Raw genomic sequence first — 17087 nt, forward strand, 5'->3', positions numbered from 1 at the left:
TCAGAGGCAGATAGGAATAAAACCGGACACTCTTAGCCTACAGGAGTAATTTGGAGTATTGTTAAATGTGAACAGGAGTAATCTCAAACAAAACAAAAGTAAAAGAACCTGCATGAAATATCCCTATTTTAAGTATGTAAAATAAAGTTTCAAGTAGTTAAAATCTTTTTAGAAATTCCCCTCCCTCCCTCCCCCCATCTGAGTTGGTCTTGAGGATGTACGTGTATATACATACACTAACGCTGGGCAAAATTTGTCATTAAAAACTTTTTTGGACAAAAATGACCTGTTTTGTTTGTTTTTTAATTTGTTTTTGTAACACAAATTTTTACTTCCTTTTTCAAATTTTCAAAGTTTTTTCCCCATTTTCAAAAACGAGAAACTATCAAAAGTCAAAACTTTTTTGGCTTTTGGAAACCAAAAATGACCATCAAACATTTTGATTTTCGTTTTTTTGTTGTTTTCTGCAACAACAAAAAAAGCGTTTCAAAGTTTTAGAGAAAATATTTACTATTTCCTCTCTCTCTCTGTGGTATAACGGGACTCCCTCTAGAGTAAGAATATATTAAGTCCCAACTGGCCACGGTCTATAATGAGTGGAACCAAAATTCCCCAGACCTTTGGGGGAGGTCAGAATCGATAGTTTCCAAGTAGGGTGAATGAAAAACTAAACCTAACACAGACAAACCAAAGAGCATGCGGCTGAGCATCGCTTCGTTTATAGCTCTTCCTGACCTGTTATCGCTCATGGGAAATCGCGCGCTCTCCTCCTTCCTTCCTCCCGGTTCCTAGCCTTGGCTGATGCTGATGCTGATGCAGACGGCGGACTCCCAGAAGCGTTGGGAGGGCAGAGACAGCGCATCCCTGAGTTTCTCACCCCTGTTCTGGGGGTTGGCATGAAAGAGTCTCTTTTTAGGGGTTCTCCTTCAGGCCAGGTTTTAAATCCTCTCATGGAAGAAGCTATTGCACCCCCCCCCCCAGTGTGATGCAGTCAGACACTTCCCACACCCCCCTCCCCGGCGGAGAAATCTCCCTCCCTTCGGGGAGCCCTGGCACTAGGCGGGCAGCCCCTCGGGATGCGGCCCGAGGTGCGGGGCCGGGGCTGGTGCTGTGCTTGGCGGCGGCGGCTGCTTTAAGAGCTCCCACAATGCCGCGCTGGTGTCCCGGTTCCGTTACTCTTTCGCTCCCGGCCGGGAGGCAGCCGCCGCCGCGGTGCGGCCACGGGAACCAGAGCGCGGAGCAGACGGGGCTGCGGTGCGAGGCAGCGGCTCGGAGTGAGCCCCCCGCCCGCGCGCGCACACACACAGAGGGGCAGGGGGAGGAGCTGGGTGCCCGGGCCCCAGCAACGCGGGGACAGAGGAGGGGGCAGCAGCCCCACACTCTGCAGCCCGCCCTCCCGCAGCAGCGCCTGAACTGCCCCCCTCGCTCCCGCTCCAGCCCCCTGCCGGCTGCGCTCGGCAGCGAGGCGGTCGGGATCCCCCGCCCCCTTCCCGGGCTATTTGGCCGCTGAGGAGGAGCGGGCTGCCCGCACTTGGGGTTGCTGCCTGTCCGGAGGAGCCGGTGCGGGGAAGTGCCGACTTGCCGGAGCCCAGAGGACGCGCCCGCCTGCAGGATCCCCCGGCCCGCGCTCATAGTAGCCGCCGCCGCCGCGGGGCTTTGCCATGGCCGAGCTGTAAGTGCAAACTTCGGAGTGTTTTTTCCGGGAGAGCCCCCCGCTCCTGCAGCCGCTCCCGGTCTCTCTCTTCACTCGGCTCTCTTCCTCCCCTGCCAGGAGCCCTCTCGCTCCCCTTTTATTTGGCAGTTTTCCTCTCCGTGTTTTCCTGCCTCCTCTCGCTTTCTGTTGCATTTCTCCCCCCTTTCCGCTCTCCTTCCTCTTCTGAGTTTTTTCAGCTCCCTTCGTATTTCCTCTTCTTTTTTGGCAGTTTTTCCTCGCTCTCCCTTTCTTTCGGACTCTTCCCCCCCCCCCGGCTTTCCTCTCTTTTTTTCTTTTTTGCATTTTCCATCTCCCTTTTTCCGTCTTGCCATCCCCAACTTTCCCCTCCTCTTTGCAGTTCTACCTTCAGCCCTTATTCGTTTCTGCTTCCGTTTGCATTTTCCTCTCTCCCTGGTTTCCCCTACCCGTTTCTCTTCCTTCCTTGTAAGTTTCCTCTCCCCTTCTATTTCACCTTTTCCTGCCTCCTTGCAGTTTTGTCCCCTCCCCCGTCCCCCTTGTATCTTCTGTCTCCTATAGCAGCCGCATACAAGTCTTAAAAAGTAAGAGGTATTTTTCTGTGTCCTTGAGAAGAGAGGTTAGAGGCCACTTTTGCTGAGCAGAGGAATCTCTGGTTCTGTCTCTCTGTCTTTCTTTCTTTCTGTCTTTCCTTGAATGGAAATTAGGAAGATTTCTTTTTCGCAACGTGGACTGTTTTGTTTTGTTTTTCCTGTCCAGGCAGTGACGATTTGTTTGATGATTAATCTTTCTTATTCCTCTCCCCTGCCCCCTCTCTCTGCTAGTAGAGGGGGAAAAAAGATTATAAGTAAATCTGTTTTGCCAGCAGGGAGTGGATCAGATTTTAGGAACAGTGTGAGGAAAGCTTGAGTGAATCATTTACAATAACAAGGCTTGGAACTTTAAGAGGTAAGGAGGCAGATTTTGGTCCTTGGTTTATGCAGTAGTGAAGACTGTTGTAAAGGTCTGTGGCTATTGGTGATTTCTTGATATGGAATACATTTTTTCTTAAGTTTTTGAGTCATATACTTCTGTGTGCTAACTCCTTTTGCTTCTCAATCCAATGTCATTTTGATGTGACCAACAGAGCCACACATTAAATTGCAGGTCAATATTACCCTTGGATTTGATCAGTGTTGTAAATATGAAGGAGATCGAAGGTACATGTTTGGCATGCTCTGTAGAATAACACCTGTCTTGCATTTGGACCCTTGCAAAGATATCAAAGCTTGACATAATAACAAAAATCACCAGACGCTAATTACATCCATGACAAAGTGTGCTGTACTGTGGGTTATGAAGTCTGGCTTGTGCTTTACTATATTCTGCACCATCCGTAGGCAGCACCTCTAGTTAAAATTAAATATGCCTTGAACTGTAGAGAGAAAATAAACCAATTATCTATTGATTTCTATGAAGATACCTGGTTAAAGATTTTTTTTAGTTTGTTGTGTTATGACTAACATAGAGAACACTAACCTGATGGTCTGATTATATTATTTTAGAAAAAATGTGTATAATTCATGAATAAAATGCTGACTACTTTACCTAGAATTGAACCAGTCAGTTTTAATCTTGGTTATGTTGCATTAACCCACTGTATATATTTTCAGAAAATGTTATTACGGATTGATTTGTTGCCTCATTTTTTGTGGGGAAAGGGGTAAGGGAGTCGGTCAATATTTTCAGCAAATAAATTTTCTTTAGTTTTAAAATTTTATTATAAAATAGGTAAGACTTGACATTTAAAAAATTACTAAGCCATAAAAAAGCAATCCTTTCAATGAAAGACAGCACAATGGTTCTCTCCTTGGGGAACAGAAATGATTGTCTCATTCGCAGAGTTGTTCTGAAAGACATACAACTGAATAACAAAATAATTTGTGTAATGCAGTTTCTACAGCTATATAAGAACCTGTAAATCCACTTCCTCCCTTCTCCCCTCACTCCCCCAAAAGAAAATAAAAACCCATTGAAGCTGACCCTGCTTATTTAAACTAGTCAGCTAATAAAAAGATGGTTCTTTGGCTGTACAGAGCATGCAGGAGACAAAAAGGGACAACTCTGAATGGGTTCACAGAAGACAGATTGGGAACATAGTAAATGCTGTTGGCAACAAGTTTGTGAATCTTTTTAAACTATATATTGGACTCCATTCATTGGTGGTGTCTCCAGAAATCTGAAAGAGCATGGATTCTGTTTCTACTTCTGCCTGCTTTACATAGACAGTACCCATCTGTACCTGAGATGGTGCTGAGCTTTCCATTCATGTCTGTAAATTACTCTTAAGATCACTTGTTGAAAGCGACTGCATGCAAATTTGTTAGTATACAGTATTTGTTTAAAAATGACAGTGCCTTAGAATACTAGTTGAGGAACCATATTTGTTAGAATATTCCATGTGTGTTCATGCACTATATTGTTTTTTATAAAGCTGCAAAGTAGAAAAATTCCTGATGCACACAGTTTACTTTATGATTTGAAAGTAATATACAGTATATGAGCTGATGGGAATTTAGTGTTGGCTTGAGACACTTGGAGACAGAAGTTCTTTTTATCCACAGAGCAGGCATGGCTTTGACATATCAGTGCATACTTACTCATAATACCCCATCTGTGTATCTCAAACCTGAACCGAAGGAATAGTTCCATTCTTATTTCTTAGCTTCTTTGCAGACACTGCAGAAAGGAGACTTATTAGTCCAAATTGCAGTGTGGAGAAATGTCCGCTAGGAACTGGACTGTGGCCATCAACTCTGATGCATACAATTTCTGATCTTATTGAGTCATGTCCCAAAAATCACGAGATTGGCTTGAAAATCATGAGATTTAAAAAAAATTAATACATTTGGGGTTCTTTGTATTGCCTTCTGGTTTCTGAGCCTTAAGGGTGCACTGAAGATAGGCTGTAATCTCAAATGTTTGCTTTTATTCAAGGTTTAGGATCAGTCATAATATAGATTCTGATGATGTAGTGTTTGGAGAACTAGTTACAGGAGTAAGATTTTGCAGAATCCGACCACAATATTGTATGTATGGAACACCTTTAGACTTGAATCACTGTCATCTTTAGCTGTAGGGATGACTACATCTCATGCTGTCAGAACCCCAAATTCTACCTGGACAGTTAGACCAAAGTATTCAAACTGAGGCACCGAAATTAGTGGCCTGATTTTCATTCAGAGGTCTAACTTTGAGTATCCACAACTGAAAATTTTGCCCATAACTAACTCGGAACTATTTCCAGTTGGTGAAAGGAAATTGACATTATTGTCTCCTTTTTGACATTAAGAGGAGTTTGCCTAAATCTTTTGTGCATTGGCAGAATATATGGTTCTTTCTACAGGCCTGTGTCAAGTTGTGTGATAGCCCTGTGATACTCTTGGCTTTTAGATGTTGAGATGAGAGCACAGAATTTGTTCTAGATGGGACAGGAAAATGGGATTATCTACAGCCCCTGAAGTGAGTATTCAGTGAATCTCCCACAGTAATTACAGCTCCATCAGTCTGTAGTGCTTTCATTCATATCATTGAAAATTTTCAGTTTTATGTTGCCACAAATAAGTGAAGACTTTGTTTGGAATTTGCCTGTGAGGATTTAAGCAGTGGTTCAGTAGGAAACACTTCTGTACATTTTAAGGGAAAAATGGATTGTTGCATTTCATATGCATAATGCATTACTGTAATCAATAAATTTAATTTAGCTTGTCTTGTTTACTCTAATATTGTGTTTGAAAAAGGGATTATCCCCAACAAAATAAATCTCAATTCTTCCTACAGTCCAGGATTATTGAACAAAATGTCTTGCTGTGCAGTATTGTTGTTGCATTCAATGTTGTATGATAACACATGTTATTCAGCTGTTGTTGATTCCTCAGTGGCATAGACTTCAAAGGAAGGCAGTGAAAGAGAGACATGGCAAGAGAAAAAAGAGTTTAGTTTCAGTGGTCTGTACCATCCAGCTGTTTAAGTACTTTACAGAACTATCAGAGACTGTTCAGGCATCCAGTTAGAGCTGACAAGCAATTACATCTGGAAATGGAACGTACTTTGGAGGACCACCTAGAGGGAAGCTAGCATTTAAACATTCCCTATTTTATCAGTGTTAAGATCTTCAAAATCCCTTTTCAGTAAGGAAGGATGAGGCTCTTTGTCAAGGATGCCTTTTGATATAATATTGACTTTACCTAATTCCTGGTGGTATTGTGCTCTATTTTATTTATGTTAATAATTTGTTCTTTACTTTACATGGCATTATTAGAATGAGAAGAGAAGAAGAAAAAAAACAGGCCATGTAGGGATGCCCTCTCCTTTCATAATTTAAATGATTGATTATGCATATATTTTGCTAATACTAGAATTGTATTTATATAATATTATTGGCCAAGTATCCCAAATGCTTACAAAAAAATCATATGGATTTAAAAATCAAACAATATTAATGAAAATCCTCATAAAACCAACACATTCTGCCAAAGACCTTGTGAAACAAAAAGTCCTTTAAACCTTAATAATCCCAGTTAATTCTTTTATCGTCCTCCAGTTTGAGCATGGAAGATATGTTTCCTCTTTGTGTTTATTTTTCTCTGTTGAATTGTATAAGCTACATATTTATCAACTATATTTTCTCTATCAATTTGTCTGTCTGTATATTGCAGTGCTGCTAACCCGAAGATTTTATCTTGAGTTTTGTGATTTTTATTTGGTGTTTCACTTAAATTCCCCGTTCCTGGAGTCAGCTGATTAAGTGAGCTAATATCTTTTATCAGATCAACTTCTGTTGGTTAGAATGTCCTGGGATCAACAGGGCTACAACTACACTTCATCATTTTTGAACATTTGGGGTCAGCAACCTTGATGTAGTAACCTATTCACATTACTTATTTGTCTGTAGAGGGTCCAGTCTCCTGCTCTTAGTGCTAGTGGGAATTGTGTGCACATTGATGGGAGAACAGACTCAGTAAAGAAGGTACTTAGGTTCCCAAAACTTTTATGATACTTTTTATATGAAGATGAAATTCCAAAATAAACTCCATACCATGCAGGTAACTCTGAATGTTATTGGCCTTTGCCTTTATATTTGTTGACTTCCTGATTTAGAATTTTCATGTGACTTTTATCCATTCAGTGGGTGGTTCCTTCTTTCAGGTGGCTGCTGTAGTGAAGTTCTCTCTCTAGTATTTTAAGATAGTGGGATTTAACATTTGCTTCAGAATTTTAATTATATATTTATTTTCCTGTTGCTCTGTTGAGTGAATGTAGATGTACAGATACCGTTCTTTTCTCCCTGAATTTTCTTTGCCTTTGCCCCTAGGTTCAAATTGGTAGTCTGAATTAATTTAATAGGGCAAGTGTATTGTTCTGATAGTTGTACCACAGATAACCTTGTGTATTATTAGCCCTTTCATTGCAACAATACTTAACGTGTTGTTACCTCTATTATGACTCTGGATCATCCAGTTCTGAAGTAGCTGGGGCCGATTCAGTGCTTTCTTTCACATTTGGAAGTTTAAAGTACTGCATTACTTCAACTGAATTGAAAGGAAATTAGAGAATAATATATTCTGGTCACTAGACGTTTAAATCACTTAACAGTGTTTCAGACTTCTGTTTTTAAAAGGGATTTAGAATCTTCCCAGACACCTTTTTTTTCTTCCCCTTTTAAATTGTGGCTTTATAATTAAATTCAGCTGTTCCATAAAGCTGTGGGAGTTGAGGGGCAGGGGAAACTTCCACTTGCAAAAAGTGTACACACACTTTAAAAAAAAAAAAAAAAAAAAAAGTAGTGTGGTTTATAGAATAGAGCACTGGATTGGGACATAGGACACTTACGTTCTATTCCCAGTGCTGCCATTGGATTACTGCGTGACTGAGAGCAAGTCGCTTCACATTCTTGTACTTCAGTTTCCCCATATGTAAAATGTGGATAATGATACCGATACTTTGTAAACTGCTTTGAGATCTACTGATGAAAAGCACTACATAAGAGGTAGGTATTAATCCATTTTTACAAATAATGAGTAGATTTTTCTGGACATTTCGATGGTGGTGTTTTGTTAAGATTGAACATTAAAAAATAACACTCATACAAAAACACCTCACAATAATTAGGCTTACAATAACTACCCAGCAGCATTAATACTTATGTACAGAAAATTTAACCATGCCAGCCAGCAGCATTAAATAATTAGAGTTAACAATTTACCTTAGCTAGCAGACAACAAAAATGGAAAAACTCTAGAAAAGCTTCACACTCCCAAATCATACCCAGTTACGTATCCTCGTACAGCACACAAAGGAGGTTTTGGAGTGAGAAGCAGTGTGATTCATCACTCTAGGCTTAAGCAGACGATACAAGCAAACCATCACCTTGGTTCCTTTGGACTCAGAATCCAGGCAGAAGAAATAATGAAAAGGCAAAAAACTGGAAAGTTATCCAGTGTGTACACATCACAATATTCCTGGGGGTGAAAGGTGGAAAAAGGCCAGAGTTAATTTTTTTTTTTTTTTTTTTTTAAAGTAGCTAGCAATCGAGATAGGAGTTGTTTAAATGTGCTATTAGTTAATATTGCTAGCCATACAAACTTAACGCTAATATCTATAGCGAGCAATATGAATTAATTACTTTAGGTACTAGTGTTAACATTCAAATAGAAACATATGGCGGGAAAAGTGTCTTTGTACTTGCCAGTCAGAAAGTGACTTTTTTTTTTTAAACACCTTACTCATCAGTGCTGCTCCCTGTGTGTGTCATATCTGCTTTCTTTGGACCTACTCCAACTCCTGCTGAAGTCAGTGGAAGACTTTTCACTGATTTCATTGGGAGTCAGATCAGGCCTTTACTAAGTAAAGCACTTCTGTGATGTAGATTGGACACCCTGTGCAGGCCATGTGTTTCAAACAGTACTGATGAGCAAAGAAACTAATGGAGAACAGCAGCTGAGTGTTGTGCAATGCTCCCACCTCACTGTTGGATTGGAGAGAGGCTATCTGATTTTGTGGTGAAACCCTTTGCTAGAAACGTTGTTCAAACTCCAGAACAGTAGGCAAACCAAGGATGAATTAGCAAGAGTCTACAGAATAGTCTGACTGGAAATTACTGTGTTTTTAAAAATTATTTCTGGCATCTTCTTTCAGTCCAATAACTAATAAGATAGCAGCAAGCTGTTTAACTCTGCTACACAAAATTAACTTTCATTTTGGCTTTAGACTGTAAGTGACAAAATACATTAAACCTAGTTGTTCTTTGCTTCTCCAAAAAAAGAACTTCGGGGCAAATTATAAAATAGGTCAATATTTGCACCCTTATTGTAATGCCATGTTCTGATGCACTTGGTAGCCCTGAAAGCTTAGCAAGCTGTTTTTCATTTGCTTGCTCTCTCTGCATAAGATAGCAAGCAAAAACTGCATGCTGAAATTGATTAGAGCAGCGGTTCTCAAACTGTGGGTTGGGACCCCAAAGTGAGTTACGACCCCCTTTGAATGGGGTTGCCAGGACTGGCTTAGACTTGCTGGGGTTCGGGGCTAAAGCCCAAGCCCCAGTGCCCAGGGCCGAAGCCAAAGCCTGAGGGCATCAGCCCTGGGCATTAGGGCTCAGGTTGCAGACCCCCTGCCTGGGGCTGAAGCCCTTGAGTTTCAGCTTTGGCCCCCCTGCCCAGAGTGGGGGGGGGGGGCGCGGGCTTTGGCCCTCCCACCTGGGGCAGTGGGGCTTGGCTGGGCTCAGGCTTTGGTCCCTCCTCCCGGGGTCATGAAGTAATTTTTTGTTGTCAGAAGGGGGTTGCAGTGCAATGAAGTTTGAGAACCCCTGGATTAGACCATAGTTTCAAAGACTAGTGTATGGTAAAATAGTTTTGTGAAGTCGGTCAGTGTGACACAACCTCAGGAGTCTTGCCACAGAACTTGGACTGTAGTACCACAGGATTCCAGTGGTCCTTGATCTTATAGGAAGGTGAAGAACTTTTGATTCCAAATACCAATTCTCATCACACTCTACTAGGGATAGGCCAAGCAGCGTAAGGAAGAGATCCATTTTTATACCTCTGGAACTGAAATAAAATAAACCCTTTTATATTTGGAAATATCCAAGTGGCATTTTTTTCACATCTGATTTTTTTGGCTGGGACTAGAAGTTCTAAAATACCACAAGAACAACATTCACTGTAGTATTTTCAGATGGGAGGACGTGTATGGTATCCTATGAGAGATTTCCAGCTCAGTCTTGTAGATGTAAATGGGCAAGAGGTTTTGTGTGCTTATCTGATCTCTTTCAGGTTAGTAATCATATTCTCCCTGTCAAACTGCTGACCTCAATATCTGAGCATCTTCAGTTGTTACTATTACTGTTTGTATTACAGTAGCACCTAGAGGCCCAAGGTCACACAGCAGGTTGTAGCAGAGTCAGAAATGGAATTCAAGTCTCCCATATGAGTGCCCCATTCATTATACCACACTTTCTTTATCCATTGTAAATCTCCTCTCCCACATATCTTCCAGGTCTCTGTTATCCGATTACTTATTTACTGTATAGTCTGCCTTTTATAATGTATGCTGAATCTTCTTAACCCCTTCACTGCTGATTCCACATTGCACCTGCTATTGTTCTGTTAACACTTTTAATTAGTGCACTGTTGGTGTGCTCAGTGCATTCAGCAGCACAGTCAATCCTTTTCTGCTCTGATGTATCCTGAACTTTTTGCCATTTCTTTTACTAGGAGATATACATAATATATATGGATAATCTCTTGAGCGCCTCTTTTGTCGTGGTCCTCACTTCCTCCAGTATATGTTCTCTCTTCTTCCTCTGAGGAGACTTGTTTTTTGTAGCAGGTCTTTTCATCCTCCTTTGAAAAAACTAAAGCAAAGAACATTTTAGCAATTTTTTCTCTTAGGTCCTTCGCTGACCTTTTTGTGTACTTGATAAAATTACGTTTTTCATTTTTCTGCGGTTTTCCTTTCATTTTCCACCTTTGTTTATTTTTCAAATGACTTCTTGTAAGTGTTAACTCGCTCTGTTTTACAAATCCATACATGGTATTGTACCTCTTTGCCTTGAATTAATTTTAATTTAATACAAAAATTACTATGGTGTGTAAATATTTTCCATATATATTACTTTACATGCCACACAATAATATTGATCAATAATGATGGGTAAGAAACAGCATAAATTTCCACTTTCACCTCCCCCAAATTAACCCTAGATCTTGAGAATTAACCCCATATCAGAGTGAAGAGCATTTTAATTGAAGCTATTTTGCAACCTCAGTTGTAGGACATGCTAATAAAAACAGATGAAAAATACATATCATAGGGTGACAAATGCAGAAGAAAATGGATTGGATGAGGTAGATTTCAGTATAGGGAAAAATAAAATAGCAAACGAGAGACTCATGGTATCAGGGCCGGCTCCAGGGTTTTGGCCGCCCCAAGCAGCCAAAACCAAAAAAAAAAAAAAAAAGCCGCGATCGCGATCTGCGGCGGCAATTCAGCGGGAGGTCCTTCACTCCCAGGCGGAGTGAGGGACCGTCCGCCGAATTGCCGCCGAATACCTGGAACTGCCGCCCCGTCCGGAACGGCCGCCCCAAGCACCTGCTTGAGAAGCTGGTGCCTGGAGCCGGCCCTGCATGGTATCTGGCAAAAAGTTGACAGATTATTCATATCAAAATCATTGTTGCATAAATAGAAGGGGAATGTGGGGGAAAGAACCACTAAGTGCCAGGAATAAAAAAATAAATAAAAATAAACTAACATAAAAATTCAAATGCCAACATCTCCTTCTCCTCAGATAAAACGTGAACTACTCTAAGAATAAATGTCCACTTTGGTTTAAGAACTCTCTAAGGAATTCTTCCCACTTACTGATATTAATTACTGAAGCTCAACTCTCACAAAAAAATCAAGCATTCTCCTTGGAAAATAATCCTGAAAACTACTCTTAGAAAACTGAATATTTTAGCTAAGCACTTTCCTGTGTGTTTTATTTACAGCTGTGAACAATGGAAAAATTAAGAATCAGTTTCATCAGCTCTTATTTGTCCCCATGACTTGGAATACATGTGAGTCCTAAACTACAATAAAAGATTGATACGGACCTTAATTATACCAAAAAAGTGACATTGTGTGACTATATGGTTCATAATAGCTTCTTCCATTCCCAGTCTTAAGTTGTTCACCTCTAGGTCACTAGTTCAGATGCTACCTAGGTCAATATAATGACCTAAACTTGTTACCATTTGATTGCTGTCCTGCAATCAATGTCAAATGAGTTGGTCTCATTCAAGTTTATAGATTACAAAACTTGCCACAATTGTTTCATATTGATTCTTATATTGGTAGTCTCAGGAGAGGGGCATGGAAAATGAAATATACTTTATTCATGCTGAAAAACTGAGCATCAGACTTGATTTATGGAGAAGTAACAAATATTCTCCATTTAATAATCCCCATGTTACTGAGCTATGTACCTGCTCCCAGATCTGTCTACCAGGCCTGTGATGCTTTTGTACCTCAGTCCGCTTCAACATGAGACAGTTTGTATGGACAGTTTCCATTGGTTTGCACACTCATGATTCTTGGGACAACAGCTTTATCAGGTAAACATGACTTAAAATCTTGGACCTACATCTTGAATCTAAAGACGCTAACTACATTTTTTCCAGCAACTGACATTTTTCATGAAAGATCGAAAAAACGTCTTTGCTATGTCTGAATAACAATGAAAAGTTTTGTCCTTTCACTGAATTACAAACCTTTGTTCGTGAGTAAGATTTATGATTGCCCCAAATCATCATAGACTTTAATCGAACTGATCACATGCTTAAGGTTCAACACATGTGCAAGTGTTTGCAGGATCATCCGTCTCAAACACATGGCTTCTGAATTGCTTGAGAACTGCTCTTTCAGCCTGTCAGAGAGACAAGGTGCATGAGGTGATATTTTTTATTGGATCAGCTTCTGGTGGTGAGAGACAAATTTTCATGCTTAAACAGAGGTCTTCAGCTCTGTGTAAGCTCGATAGCTAGTCTCTCTCACCAACATAAATTGGTCCAATAAAAGATATTACATCACCCACATTGTCTCTCTAATGGGACCAACATGGCTATAACAACACTGCATGCTTTCAGCCTGTTTGTCTGAATTGTTCCTCTAGTCCAATTGCTTGTCTCCACTTCTGTAATATCATAAAATATTTATTTTAATGTGTGAGTGGGGCAAAAGTGGATAACTAGATTTTGTGTGTGAGATGTTGGTATGAATATTTAAATATATGCATTCAGGAAATGCTTTCAACTCTATTGATATGCTCTTTAGATTTTCACCACTGAATGTGTCTGTAACAGTCAATGTCATTAGAGAACAGAGTACCTTCTGACCAATTGTTATCTGAGAGATTGTACAAGTATTTCAGATGTCTTGAACAACTTGTATTTTGCTTTGGATGACATGATTTCAAGTGAACCTCTCCATTATTTGCCAGCATAACCAGTCTGAGTGAAATAGCATACAATTATGTACTATTTTTAAGAAAGTAAATTTCTTTCTCTTGCTCATGTTCGCATGAAACCATGCAGCAGAAACCTCTCTTTACCTGCAGTGTGAATGCAAAGAGAAGTATAACAAGAAGGGAGGTTTATTCTGTGATGGCCAGGATATCTCACCCTCTGTGTTCCCATCTGTTACGCCAGGAGGTTACTCCAGCTTTAAGGTGAAGGGGGTGGATAATGATGTCACAACTTGACAGCTGATGGGTTGTCTCCCCTTTTTCCCCTATCTTTAATTTGGATCTTGTTTCTTAAATAAATCAGAATACTGCATGTAACTCAAGCTCTGGCTGCGGGGCTAAAAATAGCATTGTAGACGTTCCAGCTTGGGCTGGAGCCTGGGCTTTGAGACCACCCCTCTTGATGGGTTTCAAAGCCCAAGCCCAAATGTCTACACTGCTATTTATAACCTATAGTGTGAGCCCTGCAAGCCTAATTCAGTTGACTTGAGCTTTGAGACTCACCGTGTGGTCTCCTTTTTTTTTTTTTTTTTTTTTTGCGGCGTAGTCCCATGGGACTTGCCAAGGCCACAAGGAGTGTGTGAGACAGAACAGGGATCTGAAACCTCATCTCTTGAGTCCTAGTGCAATGACTTAACCGCAAGGCCTTCTTTTCTTTCCTCATCCTCTGGTATAAAGTGTACAGTTGACCCAGTGTTTACTGACTGTAGACTTAAATGGTCTTTGCTGTTTACTGTTGCATGCTAAGTGTTATTAGATGCAAACACCTAATGTTTAAACTGTGGGATAGGGAGAGTCTTTTCATTCTGTCTGTACAGTGGGGTCCTGGTCCATGACTGGTGCTCCATGCACTGCCACAATATAAATGATAATTAGCATTGTAGAGAAATCATGTAAATCATCACCTGACCTGACCATAGTCATCAGCAAAAGTAGTGCTGGGAAGCAGGAGGAAATGTGAATCTGTTAAATACTTTTCAACTGTTAATTTAATGCATCTGCTTTCATTGAATGACACAAACTTCAAGGCATCTTGTACTTGGATAAGGGGTGGAAATAAAATAACACTGTCATTTAGAGCAAGGAGGGGATGTGCTCTGTATTCATAACAGTAACTATCTTCCAAATTGGCAGAACTTTGAGGAGAAATAAGTCAAGTACTTTCATGGGCTATGGAAAGTACAATAAAACAGGCTGTGTGCCAGAGCACTGTGTGAGATCCCTGCCCAGGTAAACAAAACCAAAGAACAATATTGAAACAGGTGATAAAACAGGAGATGTATGGCTTGTACTTGCAAAGCGGCTTAATGATAGTGGCAAAAGATAGCTGCCAAATTTCAGTCTCTTCCTCTTCCTCCCCCCCGCCACCCCCGCCAAAAAAAGAAATTGGAACACTTTTCACAGATCCTAAATGAATGTTAAAACCTTGATTTCCTGATTGTTAGTTGATTCCAGTTGTGTAACTACCACTTCTCTTTCATCTCTCTTGTTGTGTTCTGTAGTGCTCATCGCTGCAGTATTTGAGCACTGAGCCACAGTTTTATGTATACACATTTATTGGTTTTGACTTTTGGTTAACTGTTAGTCTACAGGACCAATTATTGACAAATGCACATTCATGCCAAATGAGAGATCATATCAGCAACATAAATTCTAGCAAGTGGTCTCTGTAATAAAGTAGAACTTTGCAAACATAAACATGGCTAATGTGTACTTTTGCACATATACATGGTGGTCTCTTTCTGACTCTAACCAATATTTAATAGTAGAGTGCTGGTATGAGTTCACAAATTACTAAGATTGTTATTGTTTACAAAATATTTGACAGTAAATAAACTACAACTGTCAAAGTCTTGTGATTTGGTTGTTCAGTGACATAGCACATTTGAATTAGCACAGATGTGCTAATTTGCAGTCAGTGTCCATACCATTAGTGCAAATTAAGGAGGTTGTACTTTATATTACTGCATTGTTAGCGCACCTTGTTGATCCTAGCTGTTGCTGTGTGTGTAAGTAGCACCACTGTATTTGCCAATCATTGTAGTAGCTAGGCACCAACTCCCTGTGCTGAAACTTCTGCATTGTTTTTTCCTGTGAGATGGAGTGCATTAAGAACTAGTAACCAAACCCTCAGTGTTATTTTGTATTGTATTTGACTCATGTATTGTGTGTATTACTAGACCAAACTGAATTTGAGAATAATCTTGCAGAGTATAAGAATCCTCTTTTTATCATGAAAAGCTACTATCCATAGACCTTCTTTTTAAAAGGGGAGGATGAGTATTCCCATGTTAGACTGACTTCTGTAAACCAGTTTTTAATAAAGAAAATCGGACTTTGACTAATTATTGAGGCACTGTCGTTAACTTAACGTTTGCACTTAAGACTCAATCGAACACCCAATAAAGTCATCTGAAGTCTTTCCATTAATCTTAATTGACGTTAGATTGAGTCTTTTTAAAGCAGGGATTAAACCTCTTTATATATGAATAATACAGTATACTCTGCCTAATCTTGTACAACCCTTACTCTTTGAATGCAAACTAAAATGCTACTCCTGCAATAAATTCCATGCGGGCATAGAAGTCTGCCCACACAGAGCTGACTGTGAGACTGAGTCCTTGATTTCCTGAGAATTGTCAATGGATCTGTTTGCTAGATTGCACTATAAACACATTACAATGTCCCCTTTTAAGAATTGTAGTGGTGTTTCTTTTTTAAAATTAAATTCCTGATTTGGGATTTGAAAACTGACTTGGTGCTAGGTTGTATTACAATGTAACATGTAGGCTACTTTTTATATTGTTTGTTTTATTTATTAATGCTGTCAGTCATAGCTATTTCTACCTATATTGTAAAAATGGTTCCTTAATATTTTCATCAAATATTTGTCATCTAAGGGATGTTCCAGAATGTAAATTTTCACTTAAGAATTATGCTTCTTATTCTATTCTGTATAGGTTCTTATATGGTGCTTATCATCTGACAGACTGACTTTCAAAGTTTCTCCACAACCATGGAGGTGTAAAAAGAATTTAACAGATGCAGTATTTTCCAAAGACTACCGATTGTTTTAGGCTATCACTCTGAGAAGTGTGAATTGTTTGATTCCCTTCAATTACATGGTTCATTCTGTAACCTAAAGATTACAGATTATGACCCAGTCCTTCTAACCTTACTTCGATGTTTAACTTTATTCATGTGAGTAGTCCTATTGAAATCAAGGTTAAGCACGTTCAGGGTCCACATGTCAGCATTATTTCTATGTTCATGGTTTTAGCAGAAAAATCCAGTTTGCGACACATGGATTTGATGGCAAGTAAATTTAATGTAGTACTTGAAAAATGCATTTGAGTAATGGGTTGCGTGACACATATGTTTGCATCAAAAGTTTTGAGGTCTGAAGCCTTAGATAACCTGCAATTGGCATGAAAAGTTCTGTTATCCCACATCCAAGGCTTGGGCTATTTTTGAGTTTTATTGATGTGCAAATTTTTATTTCTAAGAGCTCTGTTAATCATGACTCCCCAGATATTTGTCCAATAACGTTTTTTCTCTAGCCTGTAGGAAAACATTTTATAGGGGATTTGGTGGCATAATTGACTTTGTAGTAATTATTTCAACAGAGAGAATTGACTGTATGTTGTATATTTCAGGCAAAAGATACCCAAGGGAAACAGTGCATTCTTCTTCAAATGGACTGTCACTCCTTCACGGGCTAACGTGTAAACAAGCTCTTATACCCAGAGTCTGTCTCCTGGACCTTGGGAAGCCCACAGAAGGGGAGTTTTCCTACAGCCTTCCTAAGAGCTGCAGAAGAACTTCCCTATCGCACAACTCCTAAGATGTACAGGTCAGGGTCTCCTCTCCTGGTTCACC

The 17087-nt window shown here is 39.9% G+C and overlaps 1 protein-coding gene across 2 annotated transcripts in view; it reads left to right on the forward strand.

Annotated features, from left to right (window-relative positions):
* The first annotated feature begins 1469 nt into the window (after positions 1-1469).
* RASSF8 (Ras association domain family member 8) overlaps positions 1470-17087 on the forward strand; it is a 142400-nt gene continuing 126782 nt past the window's right edge. Inside the window, exon 1 of one of the 2 annotated variants that reach the window (XM_024196331.3) lies at positions 1470-1672. The gene's annotated coding sequence lies outside the window, so the exon portion shown is untranslated. Of the gene's footprint in view, positions 1673-2549; positions 2618-17087 lie in introns of those variants that run through there. The other variant, XM_024196332.3, reaches the window with a different exon arrangement.

The sequence above is a fragment of the Terrapene carolina genome, unplaced genomic scaffold (genome assembly GCF_002925995.2).
Source record: "Terrapene carolina triunguis isolate 2854851 unplaced genomic scaffold, T_m_triunguis-2.0 Scaffold112, whole genome shotgun sequence".
Taxonomy (NCBI): Eukaryota; Metazoa; Chordata; order Testudines; family Emydidae; genus Terrapene; species Terrapene triunguis.